The following is an 18,572-nucleotide window of genomic DNA, read 5'->3' as shown; positions in this document are numbered from 1 at the left end:
TGATTGAAAAGCAATTGCGAAAACAATGGGAAAGTGGATGGCAACTTAGCTAATGTGACGGAAGCCTTAACATGGAATAAGAGGAAAAATAGTCCTTCAGAAGAGGCGCCCCTCGAATTCAAAAGGTAATGGAATTTCTAGGACTTCACATCCGCGTAGATAACGAGCCAAAGTAGCACCAATATATCAACATTTGAATATCATTAGTGATGACTGCTATTTTCCCTTCCGCAACAGTGAGAATCCAGTGATAACCTGAATAGAAAACTGTGGATCCTTTTTTTCAGTCCTCGACCAAGGAACTGCTCACAGAAGGTAACGACCCCCTAAGTTCCAAAATCCACAGATAATCAGAGCGACCAATTCTTATTATTATCACATTTCAGATGCCAGATTGATTCCTCTGTTTCATGAAGCACGTGTTAAAACATGTGGATAGGAGAGTGAATTGTTTGATGTGAAAATAGGCCTGGGATAATGTAGTACTACCTCTTTGTCATAGCTTTGTGGATGAATTGAAGCAAGAGGTTAGAAAAAGGACAGTAGATCTGAGGATAAGGAAGTGGTCGCGAACGGAGGAGGAAATCCTAGATGTTTGCAGATGATACAGTACTACTGATTGGGCACAGTGGAGGAACTCTGCAGTAGCCAATTAAAGACTTTGAAAGCATTTATTTACAAGAGGAGAAAATAGAATCAATGTTAGCAATAGGAAATTAGGAAGAGGGAGTGATAAATGTTGATATGGATGAAGGATGATTAAAAACAGTTTATTTAATAAGTTCTGCGGTGGAAGAAGGTATAGTGAGTATGGTGGAAGGAAAGTCAGGTCACAGAACAGGTGCAAGAGGAGTTTGTAGTGCAAAAGATTTGCAAGAAATGTGGAATCTATCGAAACCAACATTAGAATGTGTGGGGGGAACTGTTGAGCCAGTTTTCCTTTATCGGAGTAAAGTACAGATTTCTTAAGTGAATGAGAGAAGAGCCTACATACTTGCCTTCTATTACGTGGCCTAGAAACTGGTAGGATGGTACTACATGTAGTAGAGATAAGACGATACAAATGTTGGTCACGTAGGAAGGATGGAGATTGGAGAGCCACAGACAGGTGGATATATTATCATCCAAAAGTTCTGGGAGGGCCAGAGAGAGGAAGGATAGTACTACTACGTACATGGTGGGTGGAAAATGTATAGTCTTTCATTCCGGTAGAGATATTTGACTGACGACAGCCTTATCTCCCATCTGCTGTTATTCCAACCCCCCCTCTCTCTCTCCCTCTCTCTCTCTCTCATCTATTTTATCAATATCACATAAATCGAGAAATTCTCTAAAAATTTCTAATCGTTCACCCGAGCCCGTCTCTTTCATCACTCATATCACATCGGTGTTGTGGTATTATGTATAGCGGGTGAGTCCAGTTTTTAAGAGATGCTCGTTCCTTCCCCGCCACTAACCCCCCGCCCCTCTGGCCCCCAGCACATCACCCCTGAAACAAACAAACACCAAATAAACACTTACCATGTTTACACACACGCACACACTCTTTCTCTCCCATGCCTGCGTGGAGGACGTCTGGAAACACTGCGCGGTTCGGCTCCTCCTGGCAGCACGGGTCGTCTCACCCCCAGACACCCCCTCCCCCTCCCCTTCCCTCCCCAACTCCCCTTTCACCTAGTACCTCGTCCTCGAGAGTCCAGAGCCGACGACGATGCTCTCAGTCAGTTCCTCTCGAGAGCTGGTGGAGTGTGGGTGTCTTCCGTACAAAGCTTTGTAGCCTTTGCTCCTTCGTCTCGACTGACGAGGCTTTACTGAATATACCGGTGAAGGAAAAAAAAAAAAAAATCTGGATTTAGTTCTGTCCTGTTTTGATGTTGACTTCCATGGAGCACATGAAGGGTAATTAATTCATTGATATTTTGCTGTTGAACTTTTAGTATATACTAATTTTTCAGAGACGAATTATTTTGGTGTTTAAATGTCTGAAGATTATTGCTCAAAGATGATAATATTTAGTACTTTGGTTTGGAAATCGCTTCGAAAGAGGACGAAAAAGAGATATAGGAAGGAGAAATGATTTTTATTCGTTAAGATTCTAATACGTAAACTATCAATGAAAATGTATCTACGACCTCGGTGGAGCAACTACGCCTAGATCTATTCATTATTTGGGCTTCCTTGGAGTGTGACATTCTTTTTCTGCTTAGTATTTATTATACAACAGAGGTACTAGTGTAGGAAAACTTGTGAAAAGTCTTTACTTAGACATTAAATGAATTTAATTATCATTTCATTCACTCGACTACTATGTCTTTGCATTATAAAGAAATGGATGTAAATGCAACGCTCCATGTCTAGACACATCCTCATTATACCTAAATATATATATATATATATATATATATATATATATAATAATATATATATTTATATATATATTGTCATAATCTGCTTGCCGGGTATAAAGTGTAATATGAAAAATCCAAAATTTGAATCTTCTCAAAAATATGTATAATTTGTCCACTTAAACAACATAATTTCTAGATGGTTATCAGAACATATAACTTACAGGATCACTGTCTGGCTCAGTGGCAATCCTGACGTTAACACTAATACATATTCAGAAAAGCAAAACAAAGGTGCCACCTAATTGCAAGCAGAATCACTAATCCTACGGTATCACGTAGGTGCGTGAAGTACGGATCAAGAACATAAATAAGCAGCATTGATTAACACTAAGTAATGGTGCACTGTAAGCTAGCATAAGCTCTTGCTGGAATCTCATGAATATGTTCCCAAGGTTGGCACTGGCAGAACACGTTGAGTGGCACTGTTGAAATGCAAATCCCAATGACGGTAAACAAGAGAGAAATGATATAAGCGAAGTGAGAGTTATACAAGATACTCCATTCATAAAGCTTTCGAGATTACGTTAATGCAATGAATATTGCTGTAAGTACGAGAGCACGTTCTAATATCACTTATTTCACAAGAAATTCACAGTTATTTAAACTCACATGGGTCGCTGATGAAGACGGGAATATTAAGGAATGGGAATGTGAGAAAACGGTTGAAACAGGGAATGAGTGCTAGGAATAGTAGGTGAAGGCCGACAGAACAACTTCCAATTTCAGTTACCTTGGTCTGTGGCCAAGACAGGTGTGGTCAGACCACACCTGTCTTGGCGGAAGGACGTAGGTCGTTTGCAGGTTTCACCAAGGAATTGACAGAAGGACGCTTCTCATGAAGCAGAATCCTACAGAAACTTCAAGGATGAGTACTAGGTCGAGCTGTCAGGGCAGACATCTAGTGAGAGTCAGACTCCAGTCTGAGGCAGAGTAGGTGTAGAGGAGGCTAGCCAGGTTCAGCATCAAGACGCAGGGCAGAGATAGCGGAGGGCCGAGTCGTCGTTCGTGACACCTTGGGAGTAGGTTAGGACAATGTGCAAATTAGAAGGCCAGGTCAGACCATGTTTATACCCGGTCGTGGAGATTCTGGTCGCATCTGGTTCAGGCTGGATTGGTCTCCTTGGGTCCTTTCATCTTCACCGCTAATCTTTGCAACTTCCTGAAAAGGGTCATTGGACGCCGTCAGAGGAAGGGTGGAAGACAGAGTACAATGGTGCTGGGTTGGGTCAGGATGATTTGGGTCAGGCAGCGATCATGCAGGTGCAGGGGATCTGAGTCGTGGATGCTGAAGGGAAAAAGGGTTAGGGTCAGGTCAGTCAGATCTCACGTGAGAATGTGTGAGCTATCGCCACTTGGAGGGCAACTATCTGTTAATGGCTTCTGTCAAATTAGTTCAGGGACCATAACACAAAAGAACAGAATGGAAAATGGTGGCTCTGGTCCCTTAAGTGCAGGTGACCCTTTTTGGGATTTGGCATATGGCTGGTAGCTGGGTCCGAAGAGAAGATGACAGGCTATAAATCTTGTTTGACACGTCGTTAAAATGAAATTTAAATTTTTTTTCCATCTGAGCTTCGTTGTTGGGGAACAAAAATGAAAGAAGCTCAGTCAAAAATATTCTCATGGTCTTGTAAAGAGCAAAAACAGAAGGGAGTCACTTGTACTGGATTCTGACTTGAAGTTTTTTACTTTAGTTCTTTTGTTTTCCTCTCATCCAAATTCTCCCTTGTACTCAAAGTTCCCTTATGTTATTCCCTCAGCGGATGTTAAGACAGATCGAATTTCAAGCAAGACAGGGAGGAGTCGACATAGAGTTACGCAGTCAATTACGTCATTTCATAAGAAGGAAGTAAAGCGGCTGCCATATAAGGAGTAAGTCGATGAAATATTGCTTAGAGATAATAAAACAAAAGTTGATGGAAAAAATGAAGTATGTAAAACATTCCATTATGGGGTTATAGAGTCAGCAGAGGTTCATGATTTCAGGAAGGTGGGATATGGAGAGTGATTATTGGCGGGATAAGGAAATTAAGTTCAGTGAAGAGTAAAAACCATATTAAACGAGGTTCACTAGATGACACACTAGAGGAGATGGTCAAGTTTCTCTAGAAGAAGAGAGACCCCCAAGGGGGTCATTGGTGTCAGTGCTCTTATGAGGAGTACTGTAGGGATTACTTAAGGTTTTTTGTACGTGCTTTCGGCCACTAGCTGCAAGCCTTTCGTTCCTATTACTGTACCTCCTTTCATATTCACTTTCTTCCATCTAACTTTCTCAACCCTCTCCTAATGCAATTGTGAGGTTTTCCTCCTGTTACCCCTTTCAAACATTTGACTGTCAATTTCCGTTCCAGCGCTGAATGACCTCGTAGGTCCCAGTGCCACAAGGAGAGAGGGAAGACATGCAATAAAAATGGGTGTTACCAAGGGCTTTTGGGGCGACTAAGTTGTTCTGCCAGAGAGAAAATGGGGCATGAGGAGAATGAGTCTCAGAACAAAAGCTAGAAGTGGAGAGATACTGTTGGAAGAGAATGAGGTCTAGGTTGATGGTGAGAGTATTGGAGGATATTTTGAATGTGGAGGATAAGAGAGGCAGAGCTGAAGGTGCAAGACTGGAAAAGGTTGCAGCCAGTTCCAGAAGGTTTGTGGGAGTTACTGTTGAGTCTGTAAGGAGGGAAATTAAGAGGTTGAAGAAGGGAGAGACACCAACATTTGGTGGTATTACAAGTGAGATGTCTTGATGTAGTGGATAAAGTGACACGAGTGGCTGACGAAGATGTGCAATGTCTATTTGGGTGAGAAGTAAGGAAAAAAGTCTTATGTGGCTAACAAGAGCCTTGAGAAAGTCTGAAAGAACTGGGTGCGAGGTAATGAGAAAGTATTGGGGATTTACGGTACAGATGATAAGTTGCTCTTATTGACACAAAATCTTGATGATGGCACTTGTATAGATGTCTACATGGCTGCTTGATACCCTGTGGATAGATCGACATTGGAGGCAGTGAAAGGGCAGTAGTTGCAGGATTGGTGTGTGAGATACTGGTATTTGCAGATGACACAGTAATGATTGGGGGCAGTGAAAAGAAACTGCTGAGAGCAGTGATAAAGGAAGAATGAGTTTAGTGTTAATATGAAATAAAAGAATATCATGAGGGTAAATTGAAGCCAAGAAGACAGAGCAGTGCCAGTTAATATGGATGGTAGGAGAACAGAACCAGTATTTCTATATTGTTATTTTGAGTATATATTCATATATTCCCCAGTATGGTTGGATTAGAGAAGAGGCGAATTACAGGTAGGACTAGAGAAGAGGCTAGTCACAGGCAGGCAAGATTAGGATCTGTGAAGGCATCTTCGAGTAACTCTTTACACTGGCTTTGATTTTGGATTCTGCATGCAAATGAGAGAAAAAGGTGGATGCTTTATATAGGACTACTGAAAGGGTATGAGATTAATAAGTACGTAAACAAAAAAGTGGTACGAATTTTTGTTCCACTGGCAAGAGGGACTTATAATTTGACACCCCCTCCACCTCAACCAGTTGATGAGAATATATATACATTTTTGTTCTATATATTCCTATTGTGTGGTATTCACTCTAAGGTGAGGTTAAGGTCAGAGGAAATGGCAGAGAAATGACATAGAACCGCGGGAAAATAACTAACTTTTCTTGGCATCGTTGTCATGACGATGACCTACTACACTTTACGAATACCGGCAGTGTTAAACCTTGGCATTTCTGTAGATATTGCGTTGGAAGTCACGCTCCCGCTGCTGAGCTCATACTACACTCTGTAGTAATAAGATGTGTCACTATATATACTACATGTGCATATATATATGATAATATATATTTAATATTAGTTGTAAGACTATTTAGTAAACGGCTATGAGAGAGATTTTGCCATCGGATATTCAATGATGACGTCACGTGTTTCCTAAAAGCAGAGGCCACTATAACTTCGTGCACGGTCTTTCTCTCCATCTCAGTAGTTATTTGTCAAAGCTAAGCCATTTTTTACTTAACTTTCGTTTCATTATTTTGAAGGCGGCGTTTCGCGTTGCCAACCAATTAGGACATTTCCTGGTAATATGGGCGGTCTTATTGACCTTAAATGATGACAGGGATGGGCTGGAAATACCTTCCTCATATGAGAGACTTTATTTGGACAATATCTATATTCTGGAAACGAAAGCAATCCTGAGCTTGACACGTTGGGTTGAGGTGAAATGGTGTACTGTTAAGGTTATCATTAAAGGATTTATATATATATATAATATATTATATATATATAGATATATATATATATATATAATATATTTGCAATACGTATGCTGTTAGACAATTAAGATTCACCTTCCTTCGTATTCATTTCCCGGCGTTTCGTAATTTTCGTATATAATAATGACATCTTCAAGCGCTTTGAAATAGATCAAAACAACACATAAGATGCCCAAACCTCAAATATAGATTTCTGACACTGAAAAGGATACATGTTTTGAAAAGTCAAGAAGATACATTAAAATTCACGAAGACACTAAAAGAAACATAAGTAGAGGGAAACCGAAAAAAAGAAGAAACTAGACCTCAAGACAAGGCCAAAGGGGAGTGGCTATTGACATATTTATATATTTGTATATATATCCTTATAAATAAATAAATATATTATTTAAGTGATTGTAAATAGCCACAGTGCTATCTTATCTGATCGAAATCTTCACATTCTTTGGATACACACCTTCGTTACAAAACCTAGGATCCAAATGCAAGAAATATGCGGTAGTTCTGATGTCTGGTAGCGGGGTTCGATTCCCGCCATCAGATTTGCTTCATATTTCTTGCCTTTGGATCTCAGGCTTTGTAAAGGAGGTGTGTATCCAAAGAATGTGAAGATTTCGAGAAGCTAAGAGGCCATTGTGGCGATTACAATTACATACGTATCTGGTAAAGAGTGAACCATATTATATATATATATATATATATATATATATATATATATATCTATATTATATATATATAGATATGTATATCTATCTAGATATATCGTTATATTGAATGCAATCTATATTCATTGTAATATATAAAATTACTAACAATTCTCTTCATTTCAGCCAGTTTGGCTGACAGGGTAAGTTACCGCTTGAAGATGTCAAAGAGAGAAGCTCTCGCGGCTGAGAGACCTTACCTTACATACCTTACAGACCTTACATCTTGTTCGGGTTGCCCCAGGTCCCTCAGTGTGAGGCACCTCTAATGTCTACCAGAGAGTTGCTAGTACATTTTCTTCCGGTATATTTTGCATCTTCCAATCTTGGGATGGTCTGGGATGCAGTTTTAGATATTTGTCGAGCTTATTCTTAAACACATCTACGCTCACTCCTGATATATTCCTCAGATGAGCTGGCAACGCATTGAATAGACGCTGCATTATCGATGCGGTGGTGCGTAGTGGATTAATGTCCTGTGTGCTTTCCTATTTTTCCTGGTCTAGTTTTGGGCACTATTAAGCTACCTCTGCTTGCTCTTTCTGATATTTTTAGTTCCATGATATTTTCTGCTATTCCTTCTATCTGTTTCCATGCCTGAATTATCATGTAGCGTTCTCTTCTCCTTTCTAGACTATATAATTTTAAGAATTGTAGTCTTTCCCAGTAGTCTAGGTCCTTAACTTCTTCTATTCTAGCTGTAAAGGACCTTTGTACACTCTCTATTTGTGCAATATCCTTTTGATAGTGTGGGTACCATATCATATTGCAATATTCAAGTGGACTACGAACATATGTTTTATAAAGCATAATCATGTGTTCAGCTTTTCTTGTTTTGAAGTGCGTAACAACATTCCCCATTTTTGCTTTACATTTTGCCAACAGAGTTGCTATTTGATCATTGCATAACATGTTCCTATTCATCATCACACCAAGGTCTTTAACTGCTTCCTTATTTGTGATGGTCTCATTATTAGGTCCCTTATATGCATATAGCTTTCTTTCTCTGTCTCCATAATTTATTGATTCAAATTTATCAGAGTTAAATACCATCCTATTTACCTCTGCCCAATCATATACTTTGTTAAGGTCTCTTTGTAGGAGCGTTCCTATCTTCATCACAAGTAATTTCTCTACTTATTCTTGTGTCATCTGCGAAACTACTCACTACCGAATCCTTCACATTATTGTCTATGTCTTCAATCATAATAACAAACAGTATTGCAGCTAACACCGTACCTTGCGGCACACCGGAATTATTACCTTGACTTCATCGATTCTCGTGTTTGCAATAACTATCTGTTTTCTGTTGTGTAAAAATTCTTTTAACCATCTTCCTACTTTATCCACGATATTGTGTTTTCTAATTTTCTTCGCTAATATATTATGGTCTACTTTATCAAAAGCTTTTGCAAGTCTAAATAAACCACATCTGTTTTCATTTCCGCTTTTCATATTTTTGAATATGTTCTCACGGTGGACTAACAGTTGGGTTTGTGTACTTTTTCCGGGTACGAAACCATGTTGTCCTTTATTAAACAAATTATTTTTATTAAATGTTTCATAATATTTTTCTTCATTACCCTTTCATACACTTTCATAATATGTGATGTTAGACTCACAGGCCTATAATTACTTGCCTCTAGTCTTGATCCACTTTTGAAAGTAGGGGTAATATATGCTAATTTGTGCTCCTCATAAATCTTGCCTGTATCTACACTTTGTCTTAATAATATTGCAAGTGGCTTTGCGATAGAATGAACTACTTTCTTTAACAAAATAGCAGGAATTCCATCAGGCCCTGCAGCAGCTCCATTTTTAATTTCATAATAGCCTGCCACAATATCAGCTCATTAATATCTATGTCAGCTAAATATTCACTATTTTCATCCCTTACTTCTATATCATTATCTCATATCTATTAGGGGTGAATTCTCTCTTTATATCGTTTCTGCCAGTTATGTTGCAAAATTTCCTTTTTTTCAGTTCGTTAATCCCCTTCCCTTCAATTCTCAGAGGGCCTATTTCTATTCTTCTTTTATTCATCTTCTTCGCATATGAGTATAATAGCTTGGGTTTTGCTTGATATTTAATAGGGTTTTTTCTTCCAAGTCCCGTTTTTCATTTTCTTTTGATTGTATAATCTTTTGTTCTGCATTTTCTATCTTACTTTTTAGTTCTATAACTTTCCATGCATTTTTTTTCTTTTGCAAGACCTTTTTCCACTTTCTGATTTTCTGGAAACAAGATCCTTCTGTCTCTTGGTATGCATGAATGATGTTTACTTTTCTTCTTCGGTATATATTTTTTCCCACTATTTCTGCTCCCAATATTTTTATATAATATCTCCGTATTTACCCTTATGTCATCACTTACGAAAATGTTATCCCAATCTTTGTTTAATTCTTCATTAATTTCTGACCATTTTATATTTTTACTGTAGAAGTTGTATTTTCCATATCCTTCCCACTTTTTCATTTCTTGCTTATCTCTATTTTCACTTGCTTTGGAATGAAACTGTTAATTCTATGACATTATGGTCTGAAATATTCGCATTATAAAACTATTATTTCTTTAACATAATTCATCTCGTTCACCAAAAATACTAGGTCTAAAGTATCTTTTTTCCTTCTTGTTGGCAGGTGATTTATTTGTTGAATGTTGTATTCTAGTAGCATATCTAATAGCTTTTCAAATTGCCTCTTATCTTCTGCACTACTATTACTCTCTTTTTTTATATGTATAAGTACAACCACAATCTCCTATTCGTTCTTTCCATTCTACGAAAGGAAAGTTGAAGTCACAGATAGGAGAATAGTCCAGTCCTTGTGATTTCGAACATATATCATCCAATTTTTTCAATTATTAAGTCAAACTCTTAGTATTAGGAGGTCTATATATTACTATGTTCATCAATTTTTCAGATTCAAATTCTACCGCTATTAGTTCACATTCTGAGTTACTATATTTCTCATATATTTTTCCTTGTTTTTTGTCTTTCCCATATATTGCGGTTCCCCCTTGATTCCTATTTTTTCTATTGATCTATAAGTTTGGAACCCTTTTATTTGATCATCATTCCCAGTCTCTTGGGAATACCAGGTTTCACTTATATTCATTATATCTATTTTCTTTTCATTTTGGGTTAGTTTTTCTTCTAAGTACTCTATTTTTCTTTTTGAGTTACTCGTAACTAAACCCTGCGCATTCATCACTATGATGGTTTGCGTGTTTTTCTCCTTCATTTAATACTGGTAGTAATAAGGATTTTCCCATGTCTCTTTCCTGTTCTGGTATGTTGTTCTTTTTTCATTTCCAGAAATTCTGACATTAAAAAATCCAACTTTTCCATAATATTTGATCTTCCTTCATCATATTATTCATTTTGTGTCTGAATCTGCAATTTTCTCCGTTTCTGCAATATCCTCTTGCATAATAAATACAGTTAGTATCTCTTGAGTAGAATTTCGGAGCTGATGCTTTGAAATTTTTTGCTGAGAGAGAGAGAGAGAGAGAGAGAGAGAGAGAGAGAGAGAGAGAGAGAGAAATTCATTATTTTCCCGAAAGTTTAAAGCAAGGAAAGTTTCCATACATTTTCAGATCTCAAGTATTCAGACAACTGTTCCCAAATACGACTCTACGTCCAGAACGGAGGCTAAATGTAAACAAACCCCCGTCGACTCTGGAGATGAACACGGCTGCCTAAGGGGCCGCTCACAATGAACCTGAACTGCTTAATTCGTGCCCTGTTGCCGCATTGGGACACTCGATGACTCAGTCACAGAGGCATTCCAGACGTGGCTATGAGTGAGGAAGGTGTTGTGGGAATTTTGGTGCATCTCCTGCGATCTACTGCTCTCAGGAAGCGGAGTGAGATTGCTTAGACTTGCAAAGGTCTGCACAGATTTGACACGGCAAGTCAGGGTAGATGTTTGCCACCCTGTCAGAAAGGAGATAGAGATATGTTATATGTGCACCGTACGTGAACAGGTGATCTCTTTCTTCGCGAAGGTAAATGCCACCATAGTTGCAGAATGCATTAAAGTGGCCCTGTGGAATGACGAATGGAAACGATAACGCAACCTCAGATGCGGACCTGTTGAAGATCTGACGTGATTTTTGGGCGTCAAAAGTCTGGGAGGGGGATGACCAGAGGAAGATATCCATAGAGAGAGTCATGAAAGTAGACTGTTGTAATCTATATGCGGTACGATTATTTCAGTACTTACTTTTGATTACCTGGTCAGTGATATTCCTGGGGGTTGGAATAAAATTATGATAATATTCAGCAGAGGATATCTGCTGAAATAAGCCCAAAGCCATAGCCTCCCTGTTTACTGAATAACCCAGAAAGACACATTGACAGCAAGACTTGTCTGAGCAGCATTCCAGGCAGCCAGGACGCTTCGACTAAACCCGAGAATATCCACAAACATTTGGGTCAATAGTTCATTCTCCGTAGTGGGGTAGTAGTGCCGTCAGTGCACCTCATGCGGCGCACTGTAGGCATTGCTTAAGGGTCTATGCAGCGTCCCTTCCATGGCCCCTAGCTGCAACCCCCTTTCATTCCTTTTACTGTGCCTCCGTTCATATTCTCTTCCATCTTATTTGCCCACCTCTCTTGACAATTGATTCATAGTGCTTCTTCAACTATTGTGAGGTTTTCCTCCTGTCACGCCTTTCAAACCTTTTTTTCTGATAATTTCCGTTTCAGCGCTGAATGACCATCTTAGGTCCCAGCGCTTGGCCTTAGGCTTAGATTCGATATTCTATTTTATCCAATACTTTATGAGGATGGGCACTCAAACCTTCTATCACTGAAGAGATGCGTCCAAATGGCCAAACGAAATGCCTGAAGGGTTCTGATGGACGTACTCTCCACATCAACAGCATCTGAGTGAGATGTCTCCTCCGCGGATGCTTGTCGTCGTCAGACAAACTTGTCCGGAATGCCAGGCTGCCTTTAATCTTCAGGTGGCACCGACGTTGCTGCTGCTGCTGCTGCTGCTGCTGCAGCTGCAGGTTGTATGTAGCAGGAGATTCAGATGTGTTGTGATATGCTAATGGCATCCCCTGTGGTGGTCTCGTAATTCGCTCTCTCTCTCTCTCTCTAGGGCTGCCAGGGATCTGTTTACCTGCATTATGTGGGCTAAATCGATGGTAGCTACGTGAAAGGTCTGGATCCCTCATGTGAATAATACATTCTCTCTCTCTCTCTCTCTCTCTCTCTCTCTCTCTCTCTCTCTCTCTCTTCTCTCAAGAGACACGGGGGCTTGAAGATCTTCACGCTTTCCTTAACATCTTAAGGAGAGAGGTTACTCTGTCAATCAGGTGGAGGACTCGAAGTGAAAGGAAAGTCGAATATATTTATATTTTGTGATAGAATTACAAATTGCATTCACACACACACACATCTCTCTCTCTCTCTCTCTCTCTCTCTCTCTCTCTCTCTCTCTCTCTCGTATAAGTATATATATATATATATATATATATATATATATATATATATCACACACGCACACTCACCACCACACACACACACACACACACACACACACATATATATATATATATATATATATATATATATATATATATATATATATATATATCCTATATACATATATCATCAGGGGAACCAGAGGGAAAGGCATCGTACTCAGGTACATTTATTTTGCCGACGTTTCACGACTCATAGTCGCATCTTCAAGGCTATATTAACGATATAAACCTGAACATTAAAACCACGCATTACATAATTCATAAACATTACGCAATATTTAAAAATTTAATGAACAACAGCATGTAGAACACAAAATTTATGAATATCTTGAGGCAGGAAAACATACGAAGCGCTAAAATTATGTACAGTAAAATTACATTAAAAAATTTACATAAAAAAACTACATACAAAAAGCTATATTTGAGCCTCTCACTAAAAATGAATTTTCTTTCAGCAACTCTCATAAATACAAGGAGGATATTCTTATACAAGATTCAGAATTATTTATGGTCAGTCTGGACGTTGAGTCTCCCTTTACTAATGTCCCTGTAGGGGAGACGATTGACATTATTCTGAATAAGTTATTTGTAGAGTTTTTTTTAAACAGTTATTGGAACTAGCGGTGCAGGACATGACTTTCATTTTTAATGGCGTTTTATACAGACTAGTGGAAGGAGTGGCAATGGGATCCCCACTGGGCCCGACACTTGCTAATATTTTTATGTGCTCTTTGGAAGAGCGTATGTTTGATGATTGCCCCTTCAGCTTCTTGCCTCAGTTTTATCGTAGATACGTTGATGACACTTTCGCCTTATTCCGAAACAAGTTTAATGCGGAACAATTCTTAGAATTTGTCAATGCCTTACACCCTAATATCAGATTTACACTCGATGAAGAAGAAAATAACAAGCTTCCCTTTCTGGATATTCTAGTGTCCAGGAACGAGGAAGGCTTCTACACGGGTGTTTTTAGAAAAAAAGGCTTTTACTGGGTTAGGTATCAGCTTTTATAGTTCTTGCTTTTATAGTTTTAAACTCAATGCTATCTCAACTCTTCTAGACAGGGCCTTCACCCATACCTCTAATTGGTTTACTTTTAATAAAGATATTAACTTCCTTTCCCAATATCTTAAAAATAACTGCTTCCCAGACAAACTTTTTTTAAATGCTCAAGAAAATGCTTGATGCCCGATTCATAGATGTGCCAACGGTTTTGACAGTACCAAAATTAAAAATGTTTGCTAGCTTCCCTTTTCTTCATGACGACCTCTTCAGAAAAACGTTCTTGACAATTACTCAAAGAGAATTCCCGCCACTGAACCTTAAATTCGTTCCAAAAATTCCATAAACTATCGGATCCATGTTTAAAACGAAAGAACGCCTTAGTCCCCTTCTAAAATCTAATGTTGTATATAGATATACGTGCCCGAGATGTGATCACGGGACTTATGTGGGTTGTGCGAAGAGGCTACTAAAAGTGAGAATAGATTCTCACAGGGGCTTAAGTTTTAGAACGGGCAGCACATTAACAAACCCCGAACAGTCAAATATCAGGAACCACTCCACATCATGTAAAACACATAGTAATGATTAGGAAATTACAATTATAGCCCAAATACAAAATGAAAACGACATAACAACCTTGGAATCCATTATGATAAAAAAGATAGTTCCATCCTTAAATACGCAATCCTCCTCTGTTCAGTTGTTCATCGCCTAGAGTGCTTGTTTATATTTTTTAAAAATTCTGCCAGTCACTCACTGCCCGTCCTTTGCGAGGATAAGGTACAGAAAAGCCTTACTGGTTTAGTGTTATTTATTTACTTAAATTTTCAATAATTCAATTATATTATTTTACAGACATATAATAACTTTTGTATGTAGTTTTTTTATGTACATTTTTAATGTAATTTTATTGTACATAATCTTAGCGCTTAGTATGTTTTCTGCCTTAAGATATTCATGAATTTTTAGATGTTCTACATGGTGTTGTTCATTGAATTTTTTAATGTTGCGTATTTTTATGAATTATGTAGTGCGTGGTTTTAATGTTCAGGTTTATATCGTTAATATAGCCTTGAAGATGCGACTATGAGTCGTGAAACGTCGGCAAAATAAATGTACCTGAATACGATACCTTTCCCTCTGGTTCCCCTGATGAGATGTACCTAGAGCTGCAGCTCTCTCTCTCTCTCTCTCTATATATATATATATATATATAATATTATATATATATATATATATATAATATATATATATATATATATATATATATATATCTCAAATATAAACGGCCCATTAAAACACTCGTGAAAGCTAAGGACTATATTTCGGTGGACTAACTATAGTCCTTTAGCTTTGAACCAGAGTGTTTTAATGGGCCTTTTGTATTTGAGAAGTATCCTGTTTTATCAGAAGAATTTCTTTACACACACAAACTCATAAATACAGGTATAAGCCACGAAAGAAAGATAAAACACTGGAGTAGCTAAAAGATCTTTCGACTCACGTCCTTTACTTATATATATATATATATATATATATATATGTATATATATATATATATACACACACACACACACACACAACACATATATATATATATATATATATATATATATATATATATCTAATATATATATATATATCCTTGAAGACTGGGGGGGGGGGGTGTCTAGAATACCGCAGATTCACAAGGAATAGAACAGCAAACAGCCATCGTAACATTCTATGATTTTATTTGGCCAAATTTTTGAGACCACAGGGGTTGTGACAATACAAAGAATAAAAAAAATAAAAAAAAAACAATCGACCCAGTTACAAAACTTGCAAAAGCCTAAAACGTGGAACGTAAACTTAAGAAAATATAAAAACCATTAAACGTACTGAAAACCTAACATTTAAAAACCTAAAAGATTCATAATAATACCAATAATATCAGAACGTTTAGGACCTAGTAACTCTATTCGGAGCTAAGAACTAACTGGTCATGAGACCTGTGGTCTGGAACATTTGGATGTCACGATGGCTGTTTGCTGTTCTATTCCAGGTGAATCTGCGGCGTTCCAGACGCCTCAGTCGTCCAGTAGATTGACTAAATATGGGCAACAGATTCTCCGTACCTATCGTCAGTTGGAGACGTTCCTCAAAAGAGGCCTGAAGGCACAGCCAGCTGGATCTGGAGTCCCTGTTGTACTGCAGGATGAATGATATCACCCCTAATTTCGTCAAGTTCGAGATGCGCCGAACCTCGCTGCTTCACTCAGAATTCTTCTTCGGTGAGAACACCACACGGCGGCAACGGCTAGAGATCGCAATCAAGCCCAAAGAGAAGCTTATGACTATAGTAGATTCACACCAACCGCGCATCTGATGTCTATGCCCGTCCCTTACGACGCTCCTGATGGGCTTTTCATGAGCCAATGACAGGTCTGGTAGCTCTCAGTCTCTCTCCCAAGAGTTCACATAAGCAGGATGTATGTTCCACCTCTCCTGAGGGATACTTTTGAAAGACGTATCCCTCAGGAGAGGTGGATCCTACATCCTGCCTGGCCTGTGTGAACTCGTGGGAGAGAGACAGAGAGTTTCCAGCCCTGTGATTGGCTTATGAAAAGCCTATCAGGAGCGTCGTAAGGGACAGGCCTAGACATCAGATGCACGGTTGGTGTGAATCTACTATAGGCACAATGACACATCTGATTGATTCTTGACACAATCTCATAAAAAAAAATGCTATATCATAAGCGATTTTATTTATGTCAAAATATGTCTTAAACACAAATACAAACACTTATTCTGTGCATGCGCAAGAGACCCATTCCAAGAAACTTGAACGATTAGGAATTCAGATTCCCAAGATTTCTAGATTCCGAAAATACAGTTTTAATGATCCTAATGATGCCTCGTCTAAGAGAAAGAAGTTCCTACTGTCATGGGTCGTGGGTTTTTGTCTGCCAAATTAAAAACATATCTCCGGTCATTGATCTTACCCATTGAAATTGGGTCTGGTCTGGGCGACTTCGGTCATCGCAATGCCCAGGTGACTCATCCAGTTGACAAAGAGACACAGACTATTGCTCAGGAAGCCTTTTCGAGATCGTCAGCCGACTGGTTTTCTTTTTTTTTTTCGAAGCGATGATGATGATCCACCACTGAAGAGCTTCTCCAGCAATCCAGACTTCATCACCACTAGACCAGACATGGGAAGTGGCTGCACAGCCATTTTAAGTACAAAAGAAGACATAGTACAGGAAATGGATGATATTTTAAAGGCAGAACGAAGTTCACTGAAGTAGGTAACCAAACTTCCCAACCAATCCTTCAGGTGGAGGATAAAACCAACAGGTTGTTGAAAGATTCAAAGATCATCTTATGATCACAGAAAGCACCTACCAAGAATTATTATACTCTTCTGGTTCTTCACACGGAGTGTTAGTAGTCTCTGGTCTTCCGAAAATACGCAAAGATAATGTTCCTACGAGGCCTATTTTGCCCGCTGATAACAATCCCAACTATCTAGTACCAATGTTAGAGCCATTCACCAGTTATGAGATGCGCCTCAGTGGCGTGATTAGTATGGTCTTGGCCTGCCACCTCGGTGGCCGCGAGTTCGATTCTCGGCCATTCCATTCAGGTGTGAGATGTGTATATCTGGTGATAGACGTTCACTCTGGACGTGGTTCGGAATTCGCGTAAAGCCGTTGGTCCCGTTGCTGAGTAACTTTACTGGTTCCAGGCAACGTGAAAACACCGAACAAACTAAACCAGTTATGAGTACTATTCTTAGTCCAGTTCCACCAGCCTCATACTGCCAGATATTTGACCCCAGAATGTCGACTTGCATCTGGTGTTTTGATGTCACGTCCCTCTTCAGGAACATCCTGTTGCAGGCGACAGTCGATATTATTGTAGAGAAAATCTCTGCTGATGGTGACTTTGGACGTCACGGTTTTAACACTTTATTATGCAAGAGACTTGACAAACGAGTAGGTATGGTGTCTCTATGGGATCCCCTTGAGGACGCCGTATGGCCGATGCCTTCATGTGCCCCGTCGAAGGACAAATGCTCGAAAGACGCCCCTTAGTACGTCGTCCTCTCTTCTATAGAAGATATATAGGTGACACAATTGCTTTATTTAGATCTAGGGCGGATGCAGATTTTTTTATATATTCATAGCTTACACCCAAATATACAAGTCACAACTGAACACGAAGACAATAATAATAAACTTCCATTTTTAGATATTTGAATCACTCGATCGCCTCAAGGTTTTGATACCAGTTTTGTTAGAAAGAAAAACATTTACAGGTCACGGTACGAACTTTGACAGCAGTTGCTCTTTCACTTCTAAATCAAAAAGCATTTCCACACTGTTGCGCCCTGCCTAGTATGCTATGCTATCCTCTGCCTGGCACAACTTTCACGAGGACATTCCGTTGTACTTCAAATTTTCAAAAATAATTCGCATCCTTCTTTTTATTCAACAAGTATGCAATAATAGATTTCAACCCCGTCTGTCCACCCTTCATGTCCCTTATTCTCACGAATGATGCTTTCATTCATTTTGTACTACATTCGAAGAAATGCCAACAATCGTTGCAAAGTTCAATTCGCACTAGGTATAGTCACTCATATAAGTTCATGGATGTCTCGGGGCATAAAGCTGAATTCCATCCAAC

The 18,572-nt window shown here is 38.9% G+C and overlaps 1 protein-coding gene across 5 annotated transcripts in view; it reads left to right on the top strand.

The window, feature by feature from the left end:
- Positions 1–1,729: 1,729 nt before the first annotated feature.
- LOC135213210 (nephrin-like) overlaps positions 1,730–18,572 on the top strand; it is a 240,456-nt gene continuing 223,613 nt past the window's right edge. For all 5 annotated transcript variants that reach the window (XR_010314097.1, XR_010314095.1, XR_010314096.1 and 2 more), the window contains exon 1: positions 1,730–1,899. The gene's annotated coding sequence lies outside the window, so the exon portion shown is untranslated. The remainder of the gene's footprint in view (positions 1,900–18,572) is intronic.

The sequence above is a fragment of the Macrobrachium nipponense genome, chromosome 42 (assembly GCF_015104395.2).
Source record: "Macrobrachium nipponense isolate FS-2020 chromosome 42, ASM1510439v2, whole genome shotgun sequence".
Lineage (NCBI taxonomy): Eukaryota > Metazoa > Arthropoda > Malacostraca > Decapoda > Palaemonidae > Macrobrachium > Macrobrachium nipponense.
This window is presented reverse-complemented; position numbering and strand designations above follow the sequence as displayed.